General features: G+C 38.3%; 1 protein-coding gene across 4 annotated transcripts in view; it reads right to left on the bottom strand.

Annotated features, from left to right (window-relative positions):
* Positions 1-23263, bottom strand: part of XKR6 (XK related 6) — a 63510-nt gene that overhangs the window by 13692 nt on the left and 26555 nt on the right. The gene's annotated exons all lie outside the window — the stretch shown is intronic.

Below are 23263 nucleotides of genomic sequence, written 5' to 3'. Positions count from 1 at the left end.
GGGCCACCTAAGGTGATGAGAAACAATGCTCTGACCACATCCATCCCTTGAAGAAAAAGAACTCCTAGCAGAGCTAGAGGACATGAAGGGAGAAACTAAGTGGACTCCAGCTTCCTCTGTCTCAACTGCAGAGTGCTTTGTTATCCTGTTTCTAAAATGGTAAAGCCTGACTCTTTTAGTTAGAAAAGATCTAAGGTTTTCTAGTCCCAACCTGCACCAGTGCTGAAATCCTAAGTCTATCAAGTGTCTCTCAACTTTTGCTTAAATATCCCCAAGGACATAAAAACTGCTTCCTTGAAAAGTAATCTTTTCTATTTCAGGGCAGCTTTGTTGGGAACCATTTAAATGCTATACAATTTAGGAAAAATCAATACTATCAGGTTATATTGATTAGTTCAATAAAGGCAACCCTGCTTGTTTTTCACTGTTCAATAGTAAGTCCTGAGGCTGCGTATCTCCGAGGCGTGTTACTCCAGTGGCTCTATACCATCCAAGGCCTATGTTCCTTACTTCTTTCTGCTTTGCCACAAGGACGTTCATTTCAGCTCTCCTTATGGTTTCAAGATGACTCCCCTCATTCCAGGCTTCACGTGCAGATAAAACAGTGTCCAATGAAGGAGATTATTTTTTCCCCTTCTGAGTCTTTTTATGAGAGGGCTATCTCTGTCTGAAGATCCCTAGCACACGTCTTATTGTTCAGAACTACATCTGGCCAATCCCTAGCAAAGAAAATGGGTCCACCAGGACTGGCTGAGACTCATCGTGATTTGCCCCCCTGGGACTGGGGTCTTCCTCTTTTAAAGACAAAGCTGTGGGGGGCAGGGCAGGGAATATAAAACAGAAAGCTGTACTTGAATAAGAATTCAATAAAAATAATAATAATAAAAAAAGACAAAGCTGTGTAGAGAAGGTACATTGCTTAAATAAAATCAAGGTTCCCTTAAGAGGAAGGGTGGGGAAAGGAGAAGGAGATTCTCAGGTGATCCAACATTTGCCTGATGTACAGCATCAGACTCCGGCCTCTAAATTTCTGCTACTGGTGCTGGTTCTGACCTCTAGGTCTAATTGAAGAAATCCCTGTTCCTCACCGGCACTACACACTGCATATGCGAGGGGAAAAAAAAGATTGCCTCCCCCCGCCTCTCAACTTCAAGGTGAAATATTGCTTCATTATATGTAGAGTTTCCCACTGTATAATTTTTTGAAACACTAAGGTGTAAGTTACAGGAAACAGAGACTTATAATTTTCAGCAAGTTTACTGGAAATCAGAAGGACAGTACCAGAGAAGCAACATAACATTAGTAGGTATTCATTGCAGTGTGGTATTAGAACATGGAGACAGTTAGCTCTCCTGTGGCAGTAAACATTTTAGGAGGGTCCTGAGCATTTTATGAGGGGGCACTGGTAAACTGAAGAGTGACGAAGAAGGCAAAACATGCAGACATTAAGTCATGTATGTAAAACAAGAGACAGACATGCAGATTCCACTGGAATACTTAAACTTGGAGAGGGGTTTCAGATCCATTCATTCATTCAGCATTCATAACATGCCTAATATATGCCGGGACTCTTTAAGATGTTTCAAAGAGATGGCATGTGGTGGGGAAGGAGGGGAGGACCAAGCACCACCTCTGCTCTCTCCCAGCTAACACGGTCAAGTGGGAGGCAGACCACTAACAAACCAAGAGTGATGTCAAGTGAAGAAGCAACGCGGGATGGGAAGCCAGCGCACTAAAGTGAGTCAGAGAGAGAGAGGGAGGCTGCTGTAAGGTTTTCAGGCAGGTCTTTTTAGGGAGGGTTCATCCAAGAAGAGAGCTGATGTGGGAGGTGTACCAAAAAAAAAGTAAAAGAAGAGGCCTATCTGTATTAGAATAGAACTTAAGGTTAAAAGAAAAAAACCAATGAACGAGATAAAAAGGAATACTTCATACTAATAAAAAGAACCCACTAATATAAAAATCATGAACTGTATATACCCACCAGCACAACTCCGGTAAAACTATCAGAAAACTTGACATTTACTGATGAAGTTTCCTAACAAATCTCGGTCTGCGAAGCCTGCTGTACAACATACCACAGACTGATTACCCTACAGTCAACCGAAATTCATTTCCGACAGTTTTGGAAGCTGGGCATCTAAGATCAGGGTGCCGCCATGATTGGGCGAGAGCCCTCCTCCTGGGGGCCAGCTCCTCACCGTATGGTCACAGGATGGAAGGGGGTTGAGAAAGTAATCTCAGGCCTCTTTTATAAGGGCACCAACATCCTTCCTATGAGCCCTAATCATCTCTCAAAGACACTACACCTCCTCATACTATCAATCACCTTGGGGTCTAGATTTCAACATGAATTTTAGGAGGACACATTCAGACCACAGCAAAACCTTTCTCACAAATCAACATATCAAGCAGCAAATACTGAGCAAGAATATAAAGGATTTGAAAGACTCATTCATAAGCTATATTATGCATGTTTGTACCTAACGAGTACACATTCTTTTTGAATATACATTTGAATATTCAAACACACATTTGAATATTCAAACACTGATTATGTATTAGGCAGTGAAGAAAATCTCAACATATTCCAAAAGAAAAATCAACACAAGCCAAGTCTGCTAGCCAAACTGCAAGGGAACTGAAAATTAACAATGAAAGGCTAGTCAAAGACAGCTATTTACTTGGAAGTGTAAAACACCCTTTTCAAATTCCAAAGAATATAAAAACGAGTATTTTTAACTAATTAGAAATGAATGATGCAATGACTACAGACCCACTGTTCTGTGCAATGGAGTCAAAACCACAGTGTAGGTATCTCAGGAGTTCAATCTATGGTGATTCAAAAATACTGGTATTACCTAAAACTGCTATTCTTTTCAGCCTTGCTTTGATTCATGAGGTGGTCATGCAGAGTCCAACGCACCCAGTAAGGCTTCCGAGGGGCATGGCCCTCCCCCACCCACAAGCACAGTGCACAGTAAGGACTGCCCACAAGTGAGCAGCCCTGGCCCCAGTGCAGCCTTGCCACACTAACTGGCTGTGGGTCCTGCACCGGCTATTTAAATGCCCTGGGTCCCGGTTTCTGCGACTGTAAAATTGGTAGGCTCAGCTACATTCGAGCGTCTCTAAAGGCTCTTTTAACTCTAAGAATGAAACCATTCTACGTGCAGAAACGTCTCATTAACGCACTGTGAGTGCAAGCTTCTGTGTGGTGCCCAGTCCCGTCCCACCCCAGAGGATGCTACACAGTAACTTTTCTTATCGCCCTAATGAGCACGTCCTGTGGCAGCACGTGCTTTAAAACAGGTAAGCCAAAAGTCAAAAGTGAGAAGAAGATAAATTGCTGCCTTCAAAGAAGACTTCCTTTTCATTTGCCAAGCAATTTCTCAATTTAGTGAGGTAGATTATTGGGGCGGAGGGATTCTCTCCTTTCTGTGGAGAACACTCCTGGTGTTAACTGAAATGTTTGTCAGGGCAGTCATGTTTGTAAGGATCAGATATTTAAGTAAATTTTTTTTATTGTTCTACTGATGGGACTTTCAGGAAAAAAAATCTTGTCATCAAGTATTTCTTGCGTGGCCCATCCTCGGCTTTGAATGCTACCAAAGGTGCCTAGATCTGCTTCCCACGTCCGCGGGCAGGCCACCCGATGCACAAACCACCTCTTTTCCAAGAGTTAATGGCGGACTCTAAATCGAGTAAGCATATTCATGGAGCATGGATGGCTGTAAGATACCATTTCTTAAAAGATTACAAAACTTTAGTGTCAAATGCTATATAGGTAAGTTATAATACCTTAGTTCTACCTGAATTTTAAATCCCAAATCTACTGTTTTTGGATTTTTTCATCTGCATCTAATTTTTGAAATAAAGGTGAAGAGGAGGACAGGGAAACAAGAAAGAGAGGAATATTTTCTATCCAGCCAAGTCCACTGTCCAACGAATGATCCTTTCCATTTTTGTGCCTGTTTACAATAAATGTGAGGGAGCAATTCAATCTTCACTTTAAAAAGCTCACCTCTTTGATCTAAGACAAATGGGAGATCAGAAGAAGGAGTATTTGAGACACAAAGATCAAGTGTCCACTCCAAATCCTTAGTTCCAGATTGCATGGGAAATCCCTGACCACATTTCTTTGAATCAAAAAAAAAAAAAAAAAAAAAAAAGGTCAGAAAATGAAGTAAAATTAATTATTCAAAGTCACAGAAAAAGCAATCTCATTATATAGTCAAACCATATACTTCTATAAAGACCAGTCAGTCCTTTTTGGTTCTAGACTACACTAACATTTAGCATTTAAGATGAAGTAAAACTACTTAGTGGCTGGTTTCATTTATTTATTGAGGGGGGGATGCTGTTAAAACTCTTTATTCTCAGTTTATAGTCTAAGTTTTCAGTGTTTCCAAAAGGATATATTTTTCAGCCAATACTTAAATTTCTCTCCTCTTCACTTCCCAGTCAAGACCTGAGTTTGCAGTCTTTAAGTTTCCCAAATAACAAGTGGTGTACAATGGTATTCACATTACAGCAATGTAGCAATTCAGTACATCTTCGAAGGGAAATTCGGGTTCCTCTCTCCCCTGTAACCCATCCACCCTCCCAGGATTCATCAGGATCTGGGGCAAGAAGGACCTGTATGTTAAGAGAGACAGTGCCAAGGGCACTGATAGGAAAAGGGCTCATTCAAAGTTTGAACCCAAGTGGTGTGGTCTCTCTGGACCTCTTCAGGATAAGGGGCTAGGGGCTCCCCACTATGGCTAACACATGGCCTTTTAAGAAAATCACTGGCTACCCTGCAACTAGTTCTCATTCCCACCCACCTGGGATCTGCTCTGACCTAACTCTGCTCTGTGCAATCTGCCTGTAGATCAGTCATGGAGGACCTTACATGAAATACTGTACATATCTCCTTCAGATTAAGGTACACATTGTGGACTTCTATCACAAGCTATGAGACATGCAAAGTGAGAAGTAACATAGAAGTAACATGGAGGCGAGAAGTGAGGGGCGCTGTTATAAAGAACACTGGGTCCACGTACGTACCTTCCTACCAGAATCACAGTAACAGGAGAACTCAGTTGTGTTTTATATTCCACTTCATTACAGCAATGTTAATACTAACCTTGTATAAAAACAAATGTGTTTCCAAATAGTAGATATTAGAGTCAAACTACCTGAACTCTGAGCAGAAGACCAAGAAATGGTGTCATAATGCCGCACACAATTGTAAGTATCTTTCCAACAAAAAGCTATTTTCAGGTTCCCTGACCTTCTATCACCTGTCACTTTTCCATCATGCCTTTTATTTTAATTACCACTCTCTTCTTTACATCTTATTTACATCTTCCAAGTAAGTTTCAGTTGCTAAATACACACAATTTCTACATAGAAATCTAAAGAGACACAATCCAGATTAAAAACCTAAAAGAAAGAGAAAGAGGATATAGTTACACTGTCTGTGTAACAAACACAGAGAAAGACTGAGATTTGTGAAGCCATACAAAATGAAAGATGCTCACTGGGTGGAACCAGAACACATCAACACTCAATTCAGTACAATGTCAAGTCCCTGCAATATTTTTCCCATTGGATTTATAGCCAAGAACATGGATTATCACTACCACCACAACAAAAATCCCCAGAAGAAAGAATCTTTAAAGCAGGGTTCTCTGAGGGGTATAAATGGTAATGGAAAAAAATACAATGAAAAATAAGTTTAAAAATAAAAGGAAAATAAAAAAGTGTACTCAATTACATAACTAGCGTTATTCCCTAGCACTGCTGACCCAACGAGCCATGTTTTCTCTACACTCTGACCTCCAGTACAGTGGGCCTTGCACTTCACCATTGCTAGGCCCCCACCCCCAGATTCTGGTTCAGAAGATCTGGGGTGGGGCCAAAAAGGTGCATTTCTAGCAAGCACCCAGGTGCCAGAATGCTACTGTGCCAAGAACACACTTTGAAAAGCACTGATATACAACCAAGTAATCCACTGTTCCTCAAAGCGAAGCCAGGGTGCAGTAGTCCCAGCGGTCGCAGAGCACTGTATTAGCAGCTCTGCTCTGCACCCGCAGTAATTCCTCTCAACTCACCCTCTTAGTCAAACCTCTCTCATACTGCTCATGGCCCAGTGTTTAGCTTTTACTTCTTTGTTTTCTTCCCTTCCTATACATATTCTCAGTAGACTTTTTATTAGTTTCTGCCACTCATACTTTGTCCACTTATAAAGTGATATGCAAAAAAAAATCTTTTAATCTTTTAATGGGACTGCCAAAAATAAATGTCCCAAAGACAAAAAAAAAAAAAAGTCTGCTCGAGTCAGATTGAAAAGATTCAAGTTAAAAAGAAGGGTTAGAAGTAAATTTATACATTTTTGAGATCAAAAGTCTCTGTAAGAAAATGAGGAAAAGAAATTCATTTGATATCTCATGTTACAGTGAAGGGAAATACTGAGCTAAAAGTTATAAACAAATGCATCTGACTGGCTTTACACACAAGCACACAAGGGAGAGGATGCAAATGGGTACCAGGCACTTGGAATTTAAATGGACATTTATTAAAAGCTTTATTGCTTTTAGGCATCAGAACTAAAGCGTTCTCGTTGTTTTATGTTGGTAACTAGCTAGAATCCCATTTTGATAGAACTATAAAAATATGGTGCCAGCTTCATACAGAGTATCTCTTCGTGAGGGGCAACTTGAAGGTGGACCTGGGGGACAAGCATTACTCTGAACCCTGGATATAACTCAGATCCCTAGGGCAAATATGAAAATACCCTTAAGAATTCCCTCATGCAGAGGGGATAAAAACTAAGGCTTCCAACTTTACCTTATGAAAAAATGCAAGGCAGAGCAGACCCTGGGCTGAAGGGAATGAAGCCCCCTCACAAGTTTCCCGGGAGACGTGAAAAGAAACAAATGCTTATAGGCTAGGACTCACAGAGGCCTTAGACCTGGAAGAACTGTGTGCATGAGAACAAACTAATTTTTACTGAGAGACGTTTCACTGGCAGGGCAAATAGGGAAGCAGCTGAAACACCCTTTGCCCCCAACCCTCTCCATCCCCAATCATTTGATGTCTTTTAAGACCAAGGAATGTTATTTCCCAAGGAAATGTCAGGTCTCACAACCACTACACACCCAAAACAGAACCCTAAGCCTTCCATTATATCATAGACCTAACCAGATAAGGTCGTCAAAGGTTTTAGAACCATGCATCTCCCATCTTTAAAGCTGGAAGGGGCTGTGCCTGCCTCAGGTAGGTAAGTTAGAGGGAAAGGGCTCAAGATGAAACAGCAACAAGGTGAGGTCTACCCCTCCCTGTCCAACGTAAACAACATTTGTAAGGAGAATGCCTGCCTCTACGTTAGAAATGAATTACATGTAAACACCTGCTAAATAAAGCCTGCCCTTAAAATCTATTCCAGAAAAAGTTTATAAATGCAAGGATTAAAGGGCAATCCTGTAATTTTTTCCCACAATGAATTGCCATGAACACTTAGGACCGACTTCTGTTGAGTCTCCTGTAGAATCGTGGGCAGAAAAGGCTTTCCCATCATCTCCCCATTTATGACTAACCAAGAGTTAGAATCAGAATCATTCTGAGGAACAGAACACTAGATAGGCATTTAATGTAATATAGTGTTACATTTATATATTTAATATATTTAATACAATTATAAGAAAACATATTCAAGCAAGTTCCTGGTTAATGATTATCATTCAACACTGCATCACAGATACAGAAACTGCTACTGAATAAATACTAGGATCTGATGTGTGAACTGCACACTGGCTCAGACACACAGTGTGCCCACCTTCAGTTTTTATTCTATATTGGACTTCAGATTCTTGCTGAAATAATTAAGCTCAAAAGGTAAGAGGCAGAATTATCTCATTTAATTTTAGTTTTCCCTTTTGGGTCCTCCCCAGCTCTATACAACAAAAGGAAGACGCCAGTTTAAAAAATCAAAATCAAAATACCGTTATAACCATGGGGGTCTTCAAGTTGACGGAAGCAGAAAAACTAGGACCGAGGTAGCAGGAAGGACAAAGGATAACTCCCCAGTTCCCTGAATTTTCATAAAATACTGATTTTATTTGAAGTGTCTGTATTTTCAAAATAGGCAAAATTATGTAAAAGAAGTAAGTAACTTATGTCCTCAGTCAAAGCATTTTTTAAAAGATTTTAATTATTTATTTGTTTATAGAGAAGGAGAGGGAGAGAAACATCAATCGGATGCCTCGTACACACAGCCCAACTGGGGGCTGAACCCACAACCTAGGCATGTGCTCTGACAGATAATCAAAAAAACAACCTTTAGCTTTGTGGGATGATGCCCAACCAACTGAGCCACACTGGGCAGGGCTCAAAAGCTTTTTATTTACACTGAAGTACCTGTATCATTTCATTAACTGATAATAAAAAAATTGACCTCAAGATGAAATTTTCAATAATATATAGTCAGCTAGTTGCCACATCCTGGATAATTTTTAGTTACCCGTTGGTAATTAATAAAATCATTTTGTTCTCTAACCCTCTAACCCACTCTTATAATTTCAGAAGAACATTAACAGTTAATACTAAACATAAGTGTAAAGCTTTAATGGAGAATGACCATTTTGACCTTCATGACACGGCTGTTATTCTATAAAAGTAGATTCTCTTCTCTGTAAAATAATACTTTCCTGTACAGAAAATTAGACTTTCTTTTAACTGAAATATATATTTTTTAAAAGGCTATATAAGCAGTTTAGGTAACAAAACCCCCAAACTCAATACAATATTTAGGACAACTGACAAAAAGAATCCTCATGAACTCCAAAGTGCAATCAGGCAGGGACAAGCCTCCAGCAGCCATAAGACCATGCTATCAATGACTGTGCCAGAGCAAGCAGAGAACCTGAAGGGAATGTCTACTGGCTCCCCGAACAGGAGAAAGCCAACAGATATTCACTGGAAAGCACAGCAGACCAATTTCAGATTAGCCGCTGAAACCAGGAGGCGTCTGCCCACTCCCACAGTGGGTGAGCGAAGACTAAAGGGGCTGGAGCAGTCTAGCCTCTATGCTCTCCTGAACCGGACCCCACAGTGGGAGAAAAAATGCTGACAGATAAATCAAAACGGAAAAAAAAAGGAACAACAAAGATGAAGAGAGAATGTGTCTAGGTAAAACTGGGAGAAAGGAAGCCAAAAATCTCAAAAGGCAAGCTGTCTAAGCAAAAAACACAAAAGCAGCAGCACTGTGAGGTGGAAAACTAAAACTCCTAGGACTTGAAGAAACTAACTTCACACAAAAATGAACAACAGAAAGTACTGAAGTCAGATCCAGTACAAAGTTATTAAGGGACAGATTAAATAGCAATAACCCACAGACCATAAAAACATACCAAAAAGAAAAAAAATCAAAATGAGCTAAAAGAGTAAGTCATATTTTTTTTTAATTCAGAAAAGAGGTGATAAAACTCAAGGAAGAATAACAAATATAACACCATCTTAGATGACAACAGCAAATTAACACAAACATGCTTTAAAGATGACAGATGATTTTTTTAACTTTAAAAAAAGAAAATGAAGAGATAAATAAGGATGCAAGAGGAAATAAATATCGAAAGATGGGCAAGGAACTTCTAACTCAGAAAATAAGACTCTCTGACTAAACAACAATAAAGCAATGGAACAGAACAAATACTGTAAAGCTGTATATTAAAAGAATGTTATCATGTATCTGAGACTATCAACCCTGAATGACCACAAGAAATATTCTAAAAAAAGTACTAGACGTTAAAGAAAAAAGTCTTTTGAACTTTTAGATTAAAAAAAAAAACCAAACATGACTTAGAAAAATATCATTGGAAATTGCCAGCAATCTTTTATGCCAGAAGAACTCAGATACTTAAGGAGAAGAAATGCAAGCCAAACATTTTATGTCCAGCAAAGTTACCTTCAAGTATCAAGGGACAGTTGAACTCAAGAAAAGCTCTTCTCAACTTTTTGAGGAACCTGCTAGAGAACAAACCCCAGAAAACTAAAATGATCACAGAGACATATATAAAGACTGGTATGAGCACAGACAATATAGTTACCTGCAGAACTAAGATTAAATGAGAGCTGAAAAAGAGAGATTGTAATATATAATGGCTACATAACATGTAGAAACAGTATAACTATTTACACATAATTAGGAGGATTTATGGGGGAAAAAAGCATTTTTGCTCCACACAAGAAATAAAAATTCTTATCTCCAGAGCCCTTCCTCGTTGAGACACTAAAATACTGGCAGCCAGGTTTGACAAGGAGAAAAGAAAAAAATTAAAAACTACTACTAGAAAAGTTTACCAAAACTAATGATAATAATTTTCTTTGCTGAAAAGGCCAAAAATCAGAACAAATAATGAAAAATTCACATTAACATGTATTAGTAGGAAATCTACTTGTAGATGACAAGATCATCTAGAAATTTCCATGGAACTACCAGAAAAGCTACTGAAACTAATAAATTTTAGCAAGGTTGCAGGATACATCTGTATAAAAAACTTTTTCTAGTTCCATAGTCCAACAAAGTGAACAATCAAAAACTGAAATTAAGAAAACAATACCATTAACAATCATATCAGAAATTATGAAATATTTAGATATAAATCTGACAAAAGACACACAAGACCTTTACACTGAAAACTACAAAATAATGCTAAACAATGAACTACTACTAAATAACTGGAAATACTGTGTTCACAGATCAAAAGGTTCAATATTGTTAAGATTTCAATTCTTTCCAAACTGATTTACAAATTCAATAGAATCCCAATCAAAATCTTTGCACACTTTTGAATAGAAATGTACATACTAACTGCAAAATGCAAAGAAAATGCAAAGGTCCAGGAAAAGCCAAAACAACTTTAAAAAGAAAGAATGTCTGAACACTTACAATACCTGACACTTCAACTAATTTTAAAAGTTACAGTAATCAAGACAGTGTAGTATTGTCATAAAAAATATTTTTGAAAAACCTCAGCGGAAGCCCTGGCTGGTGTGGCTCAGTGGATTGAGCAGCGGCCTGTGAATCAAAGGGTCGCCAGTTCAATTCCAAGTCAGGGCACATGCCTGGGTTGCCAGCCAGGTCAGGTCCCCAGTAGGGTGCATGCAAGAGGCAACCACACATTGCTGTTTTCCTTCTTCTCTTTCTCCTCTCTAAAAATAAATAAAATCTTTAAAAAATAAAAAGATCAATGGAAAAAGCTCAGAAATACACTCAATACATTCATGGTCAACTGATTTTTGACAATGGTACAAAAGTAATTAATAAAGAACAGTCTTTTCAACAAATGGTACTAGAACAATTAGATGTTGATTGTCACGTCCCCTCCCAAAAAAGGAGTTGATCTACACCATATACAAAAACTATCTTAAAATGAATCATTAGACCTTGATGTAAAACTTAAAAACATAAAACCTCCAAAAGAAAACATAGAAATCTTTGTGTTCTTGGGTTTGACAAATTTCTCTAAAATATGACACCAAAAGCACAATCCATAAAAGAAAAAACTCACAAAATGAACTTGATTAAACATAAAAACTTCCGCTCATTAAAAGATACTGTTATAAGAATGAAAAGACAAGCCAGAGACTAGGAGAGAGTATTTTCAAAGCATGTATCTGATAAAGAACTTGTATCCAATATAAAAAAATTTTTATATTCAATAGTCAGAAACCAAACAACATCAATTTAAAAATGGACATGAAATTTGAACTTCACCAAAGATACATGGATGGCATAAGCACATGAAAACATATTAAAAATTATTACTCATTAGGAAAATGCAAATTTAAATCAATGTGATACTATTACACATTAGAAAAGCTCAAATTACAACAACTGATCATACCATGTTGTTAACAAGTGTTATGAGTTGAACTATGTCCCCCCAAATTTATATCTTTGAAACCTTAAACTTCTAGAACCTCAGAATGTGGCTATATTTGATGATGGGCCTTTAAAAGAAATGATTAAGTTAAAATGAGGTTAGAGTGGGCCCTAATCTAATCTGACTCACCGGTGTCCTTATAACAAAATTTGGACACAAAAAACGGCTACAGAGTGTCTAGGCCAGTTGGCTGGAGAATTGTCCCATACACCAAAAGGCTATGGGTTCAATCCCCAGTCAAGGCACATATAAGAAGGCAACCAACCTTCTCTCTTTGTCTCCCCCTTTCTTTCTTTAAAAAAAAAAAGCAATGAAAAAATGTCCTCGGACGAGAATTAAAAAATGAATAAAGACTACAGAGAAAAGACCATGCGAACAGGCAGCAAGACAGCAGACATCTACAAGCCAAAGAGAAAGGCGTCATGTGGTCTCATATTGCTGATGGAAATGTCAAATGGTACATCCACTCTGAAAAATACTAATGGTGTCTTAAAAATTTAAACATATACCTACATATGATCCAGCCATTCCATTCTTAGGTATTTAATGTAAAGAAAAAATAGATATATCTATAGAGAGTTGTACATAAATGTTCACAGCATATTTATTTGTAATAGCCCCAAACTGGAAACAACCCAAGTATCCATTAACAGATGAATGAATAGACAAACTAGTGTTTCTGCACAATGGAATACCTCTGGGAAATAAAAAGGAACATACAACAATATGGATGAATCTGAAAATAATTATGCTGAGTAAAAGAAACCAAACAGAAAAGACATAATGTGTAATTGCATCAACTTACAATTCTAGAAAAAGTAAACTAAGCTGCAGTAAAAGACAGCATGATCAGTGGTAACCTTAGGACAGAGAGGGACCACAAGGAGGGTTATCAAATTGCAAAAGGAAACTTTCGGGGACAGGGATTGGTAGGATGGGTGATGGGTATGTTGAATTAAGTTGATTGTGGACCTCATTGTGAGGATATATGTCAGAACATCAAATTATTTATTTCCAATGTGTGTAGTTTTCTTTAAGTTGATTACATCTAAAAAAAAGCTGAAAAAATAAAGTACGGACATGTCACACAGTTAAACTACAACGGAAAAAACGACACAAAGTCATCAGTTAACAGGACTTTTTAAATAAAATTCTTTCAGGCCTTGACAGACAAAAAACTAATACAGAAAAATACTAAGCCGGACACACAAATGCACACTCATACATCTAACGCTGCATCATATGCAGAGAAGTGTGCTTCTATTCAAGGATTCACAACACTACACAGACAGTGAACACATTTCAGTCCAGTAAATAACATCTTAATAAATTACAAAAAGAAATAAAAAATTTTAATCATGATTAAAAGAAACTGGAGGCTTATGACAATAATACAACACCAAATCACCAACAGATTAGATTTTAAAATATTCTCATAAATGAGTTATTAGGCCAAAGAGGAGATCAAAAACAGAATTATAGATTATCTATAAAATTATAATTAAAATGAAGACCATATCAAAATCTATGGGTCAGTGATGTTATTGAAAAATCTGTAATATAAGCAAGCTCACAGATTCAATATCTATGCTACTAAGAATGAAAATTAATAAGTATATAAATGAAATCAGAAAAAGAATAACATAACTCTAAGAAATCAGAGAAGAATAATATAATAACAGTATCAACCAAAATACACACCAAGGCTGTATGTATTTCTAATATTAATTCACTATAACTTATAAATTACTAATAAGCCTACTCAAAATTTAAAGGGAGAAACCATACATACATAAAACTGAAAATGAGGAGAAATAAAACAAACAAGTAAAAAAAAAATCACTGGAGACTATTTTCTTAACCCGATACCCATAAGTCTGAGAATAAGGTCATGTGAATAAAGTCAGCACAACTGACCCAAGAGACAGTAAACCTAAATAGATCATATTTTGTATGAAAATAAGAAAGCAAAAAGCTACATTCTTAAAATCATGCCCAGATATTTCATTCATAATCTTATATAGTCAAAAAAATAGATTGTTCTAAAGGTATTTAAACTGTTCCTGCAAACAGATAAAATGTGCCAATTCCTTTCAGAAAAGAGAATACATAAATACACACAGACAAAAAGATATGTTAATCTCATTTATGAAAACTAAGGAATACTCAGAATAATATTCACCAGGAAGAATACAGCAAAATAATTATACCTTATCAAAGTTTTTATTCCAAATAAAAGATAAAATAGAAAACACCATATTCATACTTTTAAAAGCATAAAACAATGAGATATCCACTTAGCAAGAAAAGTATGTGATCTATATAAAGAAGCCTTGAATTAAGTGGAAAATTATGTCTTATCCTGAATTGGAAGGCTCAATATCAGAAGTTGCCAATTCATAGCAATGTAACTTTTAAATCAGTAAAATTATAAATAAAAATTTCATCATATTTATTTTGTAAACTTCAAAATGATCCTAAAGTTTAGGCTGATGACTAAAGGGCAAGACTGACCAGAAAATTCTGAACTAGAAAAAAAGTACCAGAGAGCAAACCAAACACCAGGCGTCAACGAGTGAGAAAGAGCTGTTACTGGGAGTGCAGCAGACACAGCCGCTTTAAAAATGTGTCGGTGTCAGCTAAAATCGATCACAAGGCAACATGCAAAGAAAAAAAAGAGAAAAAATCCAAATAAAAATAGCTAGGAATAACATGACTGAACGCTGAACCCAATATAAGTATGTTAAAGTGAATGAAAGATATAGTAAAACTAAAACACAGCAATTTTTCTCCTGGAAACACCCAACAGAAGTGTGTACAAATGTCCATCAAAAGACACGTATGAACACAAAATGCAAGCATGTCCATAGCAACATTATTCCTAATAACCCAAACTAGGACAACCCATGCCCACCAATACCAGATCAATCAATAAATTGCATATTCGAACAATGGGACAGTACACAGCAATAAAAAGGAATAGCCTTTAACTATACATAACATCACAGTTTAATCTCAAAATCAATGTTGAGCTAAAGAAGGCAGAATCCAAAGAAACTCTATGATTATGTATAACACTGTTCATATAAAATTCATACCCAGGTAAAACTCTTCTTGGGTGTTACAAGTCAGGATCAGTGATCACCCTTGGGGGTTGGGGTGGGGGCAAGAAGGAAGAGTACTTTTACCGACTACAGGGTCACCAAGGGTATTTCTGTGATTCTGGTTTCCTGACCTGGGTGCTGGTCACAGGGAGTATTCACTTTGTCAAAATTCACTGAGCTAAAGCTTTCAACTAAGGACAAATCCTCCGTTTACATTAAAAGCATACATAGGCTTTTGCTAAAGTATACAGAATTTAAGTAATATCCTAAGAAAAATTTACCAATAAGAAGGGCAGTTAAAACACAGGAATAAATTAAAGCCAGGCTAATATATTTTTTAAAGGTCTGAACCTAGATATATATTGTGAGAAGGTCAGAGGGAGAATGTAAGAAGAGAAAAGAGAGGAAGAAAGGGAGAGGAAAAATCAATGCACCCCACCGCTTCAGAATAAGCGGTCACGGGAAGGAAGTTTCTTTCACCCGAAGAACTTTAGTTGAACTTTCCTCCTAATGAAGTATGTCTGACCAAGGACTCTCACTCTCTATTTTAACTTCAATAACACCAATCTGCTGTTTTATTTCACCAGTCTGAATGCTTTCAAAATGAACAAAGTTAGTAACCCAGAGAACTAAGCCAGAGTAGGAAGCCTAGAAATGACAAGCTGATCCTTAACTTGCTTTTGAACAGAATAATTTTCTAGTTAATCCATCAGAGTTGAGATCATCTAGTTACAATTCCCCATGATGAGGAACATCCTAAACAGTCTTAAGTTAACTTTCTACTTTTTATACGGTAACAAAGATATTACTGGGTTTTTAGGGCTTGAGAATACCATAAATTCTAGATGATAATTTTTTCAGATGACGAATTATGTACCGATATAGGTAACGGGTAGTCAAATGATTAGGTATTATTCTGATCATAAAATCAACAGAGTAATACTAACAAAATTTTGCTATTTGAAAGAATTTAATGATCAACTTTTATTTTATTTTATTTTAAAGAGATTTTATTTACTTATTTTCAGAGGGAGGGGAAACGGGGGAAAAAAAGAGAAACATCTGTTGGTTGCCTCTTCATGCCCTAAACCAGGGACCTGGCCCACAACCCAGGCATATGCCCTGACTAGGAATCAAACCAGCGACCTTTTGGTTCACAGGCAGGAGCTTAATCCACTGAGCCACACCAGCCAATGCTGATTACCAATTCTTAAATTAAAATTAATGTAGAATGAAGTTATTCTACATTATGCAGTGAATTATAACTGACTGCCAACATCCAGAGAAACTCAATGAAGAAACTATACAAAAATAAGCATCATCAAAGCAGAGGAAAGCTACATGAAGATAATGAACAAGAGAATTCAATCTTAACAGTTAGATACATGCTCTCAACTGACCCAAATAAACCGATTTGTTAGGTCGCCAAGAACACGAAGAAGCAATTTCTTCTATTAGAAATAAAGAAATATGGCAATACTTGTGCATGCAGCATGGATGACATACAGAGCAAGAACTTCTGAAAATGTGGCTAGTTTCAATAAATTGAACAACTCTAGTAGAGATCTATAAACTCTACTACCATTGATATTCAGAAATAATTTAAAAATATTAAAATATATTTTAGATCACATTGATATTATTATTAAAGAGAAATAAATATGAGAGCATTAACATCATGTAAGTTCATCTTTTGTTCATTTGGAACCCTGACATGGGGGTTATAAAGTACAACAGATTTTTTTTCAAATATCTGAAACACGGGAATGACTTTCTTTTAATGAGCTGCAATACACCATCAGCAGAGAACTGGTTTTGATGACTTGTTAATTGGTGGTAGTGGAGGGAGCCACCTAATTCTTAAGATGGACAACTGGCTTTCCAGTACCTCAGTAATGGCATCTCCATCTGGCAGGGGTTCAGGCCAAAAGCCTCAACAGGTATCCTGGACTCATTCTCTCATACATACATTCAGCTGCCCCTTTCCTTCAAAATTATTTTCCGACCACAATCATTTCCTATTATCTTACCCCTACTAGTATAGCCTGGGGCCAAGCCAACATTCCCTTTGGACTACTGCATATAATCTTATCCTAATGATCTGTTTCAACCCTGGCCCCTTTTCAAAACCAATCTCAATATAAAACACAAGGCAATTCTTTTAAAATCTAAGTGCGCAGTAAATTTGGCACTGCCCAAAGAGAGGCCTGGCCTTTGCTTTGGCTTCTAGGAGGTAATCTGGTATATTTGATAGACGTGTCCTGGTTTAGGCAGGGGCTCATCACACTGAGTCTTAGAGTAGGGTTGGCCATACCCAACAGCGTTAGGATGAGGTCAGAAAGACCAATTAAGGGCAAGGGCTTTGAGTTGTACAAAATCATTAGATCAGGAAACTTGAGTTCAACTCCATGGGCAATCAATCAATCAATTGATCATGTCCCATGCAATGAAGTGCCAATAAAATCTTTGAGCACCAAAGCCTGGGTGAGTTTCCTGGTTGGTTAACTCCATGCATACTGTCACACATCAATACTGGGAGGGTAACACACCCTAACTGCACAGTAGACGACACAAGCTCTGCACTAAAATTCTTCCAGGCTCTGCACTACGGGTTTCTTCTTCTGGCTTATTTTTGGCCTGTATCCTTTCCCTGTAATAAACCAAAACTGGGAAGATAACAGCTCTCAGTAAGGTCTGTGAGCCCTTCTAGCAAATTACTGAACCTGGAGGTGGTTTGGGGAACCCCCTCGAACTTGCAGTTAGTGTCAGAAGTGAGGGCAGTATTGGGGACTGGACCCTCAAACTTTGCAGTCTGGCTGACTCTGGGGAAGTATCCATCTGTGTTTTGCAGTTTTCTTGCAAATAGTCTCTGGAGTACATGTACTCTCTTTTTTCCTGTTCTAAATGAATACAATCTACCCACCCATTCTTTAAGAGAAAACAGTACCCTCCCACCTATATTCTTTTCTCTCCACTGTTTCTATCCTTCTCTTTAAATCTCAGTAAGGCAGTCTACACTCCTTTAGGGACTCAAAACTGATTTCTAAAGTTTTCTCATCAAATTTGCACAAATCTGCTCCCTAAGTTTCTACTCCTCCTGGAGGAAAAAGACAAATGTGGAATGCAAACAATTTTCTACCAGCACAGTCTCCTATTTATCAAAGCACCATTAGAGAGGAAAACAAGAAAGAATCTTTTGGCCAGGCCCACGGTTCCATCCTGAGCCTCTCCGACCCTCAACCACTGGGACCCACTTCTCCAGTCTTTATATGACATACTCCCCAGAACTGTGCTCATTTTACAACCTTATCTTATTAATCAAAGAGTCCACTTGGTTTGGCTATGGTCACCAGAGCCTTGTGTTGCTTCGGGCTACCAAATCTTAAATGGCTCTATTTAACATTTGGACAGACGGAATTCCCTGCCTTACTAGTTAATTAAGGGTCAAGTATTCCAAAGTGGTAGTCAGATATGTGTAAAATTGAAAACAAAAATCTGTTTTTAAATCACTACAACCAAACATTTTATAATTTGAATATTAGTTTCATTTCATAAAAATAAATGAACAAAAAACAAACAAGGAATGTCTTCCCCAGAGGAAAAAAATTTATAAAGATTTCACAGTAAAGGTTAAGAACCTTTAAGACACAGGTCCTTAATGAAATTCAGGATCCTTAAATGAGATTTGAGAACTATACAGACTACAAACCTTTACACTTCTCAAGGAAGACGTACGTTGCTTTGACACACAGAAGCAGTTTTCACCTCCTTCAGTGGTCTCTGAAGTTTAACACCAAATTCTCACAAAGCACCTGTCATCCCTGGCAAAGACTCCTATGAAGACTACCTGGCCCCCCCACATCAGCTCAACCTCCGTCAATCTATTTCCCCCAGTCATTGTACTCAAAATGCAAATCTGATCTTCTCCCATCAATGGCTTTCTGGAGCCGACAGGATAAAGTCAAAAATTATTACAAGGACCCTCATCATGTAGCTCCCCCTGCATATACACACTTCTGGGTCTGCTTGCACAGGACCCCACACCCGCCAGGCACACTCCTGCCCTCACAACTGTCGCCCCTGCCTCCTCCATCCTTCCCCCATTTTCCTCCCAGATTCTACTCATCCCTCACGTTGCAGGTTTCACTTTACTGAAGAGAGAGGTCTTCGCCAATGCCTTCCCACAAACAAGGGAAGCTCCCACACACCTTCACAAGACACCATGCCTTTTGTAGCACTTGCCACTCTTGCTCAGTTGGTCTGTAGAAGCTTGAAGACACAATCCAAGTCTTTCTTACCCACTGCTATATATCTACAGTGCTCTGCACAAATTTGCTGAATACATGAATCCAAAAGTATAAAATATCCTGCCTTCAAAGGTTTCAAAAGTCAATCATTAGTAGAAATTATGTAATTTTATTAAAATATCTTTTCAAAAACATCTTTTCTTACCACAAAAGAAAAACCTTCTTTAGACAGTTACTCAATACTAAAACTCCAGTATACAGTTTTTGAGTAAAGAGTATATGCTTTCACTAAAGATTTAGAGCAGAAAAAATAAAAATGCAAGGGTAACGAATGTCTAATGAAGTTTCATTTTCAATTAATTTCCAAAGTCAATTAATACCAGGCCCAAAGGGCATTATAACCGTGACCAAACCTCCTTTTGTTAAGCACAGGGTCAAATCTATGTTCAAACATGTGCTAAATTTTAATTCTTTATTTAGGAATAATTTCCCTCGTAAGAGGTTCAATTCCTTTATAAATAGTATCTATCAGATTAGAAACTAGCGATTAACATTGTGGCCTAAGTTTAAAGGAAAGAAAGAAAAAGAGGCCATTGTGAAAATCAGTCCTCTTAGCAGGAAAACGTCCAGCAAAGGTTCACCAAGTGTGGAACTAGCTGAATTCACCTCTAAATGAGATACATAAATAATGGATATACTTACAAAGGAATTTCACAGTAGTTAAGTCTAAATATTTAGTTTGGGAGAAAACAAAAACAAATCTTGCTTACAGAATTCTAAGTACCTGTAGATACCACCCACTCCGGGAGGCGGAGCTTACGTCCCCGCCCCCAGCCCAGCCCTTCGGGGTGGGAATGCTTAGTGACTTGCTTTCAAAGAATAGAGTGGGGAAAAGAAAAAAGAACTTTAAGTACAGAAACCTGTCAAACATCAGTTTAGTCAAGTGATGAAGGTTAGCCTCACCCATGATGTCATGTAGGTATAATGTACCCCTTGTATAAGTGACATAAGCCACTTGATTGAAGTGACAAGTACACTTTACCTCTTAGTATAATTTCTAAAATAATATAACCTAAGTCTAATCGTGAAAAACACATAAACCAACCCAAATTGGGGGACAGCCAACGAAATGCCTGACCAGTGCTCTATAAAAACTGCCAGGATCATGAAAAACAAGGTCAAAATTGTCATTAAGGAGAGGAGACTAAGAAGATGCAACAACAAAATGCAAGTTGGTACCCTGGACTGGATCCTGGAACAGAAAGAAGACACAGGTGAGTCCAAATAAAATGTGGAGCTCAGTTAATAGCGACATAGCAATACCAACCTTGGTTCCCTGTTTGGACAAAAGAACCGTTGCAACGTAAGATGTTAACAATGGGGGAAACCAGGTGGGGCAGCCACAGGAAACCTCTCCTCTTTACAATTTTTCTGTAAACCTAAAATTATTTCAAGACATGCATTTTTAAGTCTATTTACATGTATTATAAACTTCTCAAATTCCCAGTTCTAAACTTCAAAAAAGTATTAGCAAACAGATCAGTTACCCCATCTCCATTAAGTTACATTACACATACGTGCAGGAGTGTCCAACCTGCAGCCCAACACAAAACTGTATGTTTATTTAAAACATGAGTTTTTTGTGTGATTACGTGTCACAAAGTACTTAATTTGTGGCCCAAAACAGCTCTTCTTCCTGTGTGGCTCAGAGATACCAAAGGTTGGACACCCCTGCCAAGGGTATTACACTCAAACCAAAGAAAAAATATGTCAAGTCAATTATAACTACACAGATTAGAAATTACAACTTAGAAGTTAGTGATTTCTAATTTCTTGATAATGAAGCTTCAAATGCACAAGCAGTGATGCTTGGAATCTGAACCACTCAACTCCCTGCACTGAAGCATTCCAATGTGGCAGACACGAGGACGCAGCACAGAGTGGGGAAAAGACCAGCGAACAGTGATAAACAGTTAGACGCTGTCACCGGGAACACAGGCCGCAATGGGAGCAGACAGCAGGAGCACCTGGCTGGTCTGAGGGAGATTAAGATGGGAAGTATCAGTAAAAGTTTTTAAGTGAAATTTAGAATGAGACCTCTACATGAGAATCACTAGCCAAGAAAAGAGGACTGAGTATACCAGGCAAAGGCAACAGCTTACACAAAGACCTACAAGTAAGAGAACATGGCCAGCTGCTCAGAATGGCTACAGCTTAGAGTGCTAAGCAGGGCATGTCAAGAAATGAGGCAGCTTGTTGTTCAGTTTGCTTTTGGGAATCATGCCTAGAACCTTGGCCTAGAGTTTCTTTAGCTTCCTCAACAACTAAAAACTTTGATGTTTAGATCGTTATTTGCCACGAAGACTCTGACCACCAGAGTCCCTCTAATGAAGACAATCTCCACATCACAACAGTCAACAACAACCAAAACAAAGCGTTTAACCACGGGTCTCTGTGTGCAGTTTGATCTATATACAATGTTCTCTCCCCCAAGTATGTGCGAAAAGACAAAGGAACCAGGTTTATAAATTGCATAGATGGCCACAAGCTGACAGACATTGCTAACATAGTGTTTTAAGTTCCACCCAAGCCCAAATGTATCAATTACACAAATACAGGTAGAGATCAACTACGGAAGAAAGGACAGAAGGAGGGAAGAATAATTACTAGAACACCAATCCCACCACGCTGGCACAAGCCAAATACACACAACAACCCTCTCAGCCTTACCCTTCCTGCAACAGAGGACTTCTCTGACAGAACCGAGTTGAACATATGCTTAACACATTTACTAGCTGTGTGACACTCAACCTCTTTGGGCCTAAGTTTCCTCCTTTGTGAAATGTGGGTATTGCCAGTACCAATGTGATGAATTCACTCTGATGTTTTAACGAGTCAATACACATCAGCTACTCCTAATATGCACTGCATAGTCCTAAAGGTGTACACTCTGTGCTGTCACGACCACTCACCCTTTTCTCTCCCTCTCAAGAAAGCCTAATAAGTAAACCATTCCTAAAACCTAGTCTACTACTACTAATGCATACTGTCCAATCCACAGTAATCACCACACTTCCGTGTGTTATAACACCTAGGAGTATCACTGACGGAGGATGTGACAGGAATGGACAGCCGGCTACTCACTTCTCGCTAACACCACCCTGACTCTATCTGGGTGTCTGGTGGCCGTGCCCTGTGAGAGGCCAGGCCCACCTCCATTTCCAAGACCACCAGCAGCGAAGCAGCATCACCTGCAAACTTGTGAGAAACGCAGATTCTTAGTCCCCATCCCAAACTTACTAAAACTGGGGGTGGGGTCCAGCAATCTGTGTTGTAAGAAGTTCTCCAGGTCATTCTGATACAAACAGGTGTTGAGACCACTGATCAAAAATCACTAACAAACAATGGTTACTCCCTATCTCTCATCAGTGACTGGTTTAATGGGCACGTGACAATTCCGGCCAAGGAGGGGCACTCTGGGAAATTAAGACTCTAGAAACATTATGACCACATTGGAACAGAGCAAAGGTAAGAAGACTCACTAAAACATACAATCATATCAAACCTGCCAATGGGGCCCGATCTAGGCAGAGTACCCTGGAGAAATTAAATCCACGAAATCAAGGATACGGATGGAATTCACAGCCCTCACAAAGTTATATGATGGCTGCAGCAGCTCGAAGGGTCAAATGAACAACATCTAAAGGCTAGAAGAAAGAAGATCCCTTTTCTTTGTGTTCATTTTTAAGAATAAACAGAGACTTCCAAGATACCTACCTGCATATCTAAACTCCTTCGGCTGGGATTTCAAGTTCTCTCTCCTCCACCTCTACCTACCCTGAGACACCTTCCACTCCTTAAGGAACCTACTCAGTATCAATATCCCAAAGTTATCCATGGCCCTCTTCTCCCACCCCACACCCTCCAGCCTAATTCCTGTCTAGTATCTTTTCGCTCATGATGTCTCTACAAACTTGGGACATCATTA

Source organism: Sturnira hondurensis, unplaced genomic scaffold, assembly GCF_014824575.4.
Source record: "Sturnira hondurensis isolate 20B ecotype Veracruz unplaced genomic scaffold, ASM1482457v3 Scaffold0003693, whole genome shotgun sequence".
Lineage (NCBI taxonomy): Eukaryota > Metazoa > Chordata > Mammalia > Chiroptera > Phyllostomidae > Sturnira > Sturnira hondurensis.
Note: the sequence above shows the minus strand (reverse complement) of the source record. Positions and strands in the feature narration are given on the sequence as shown.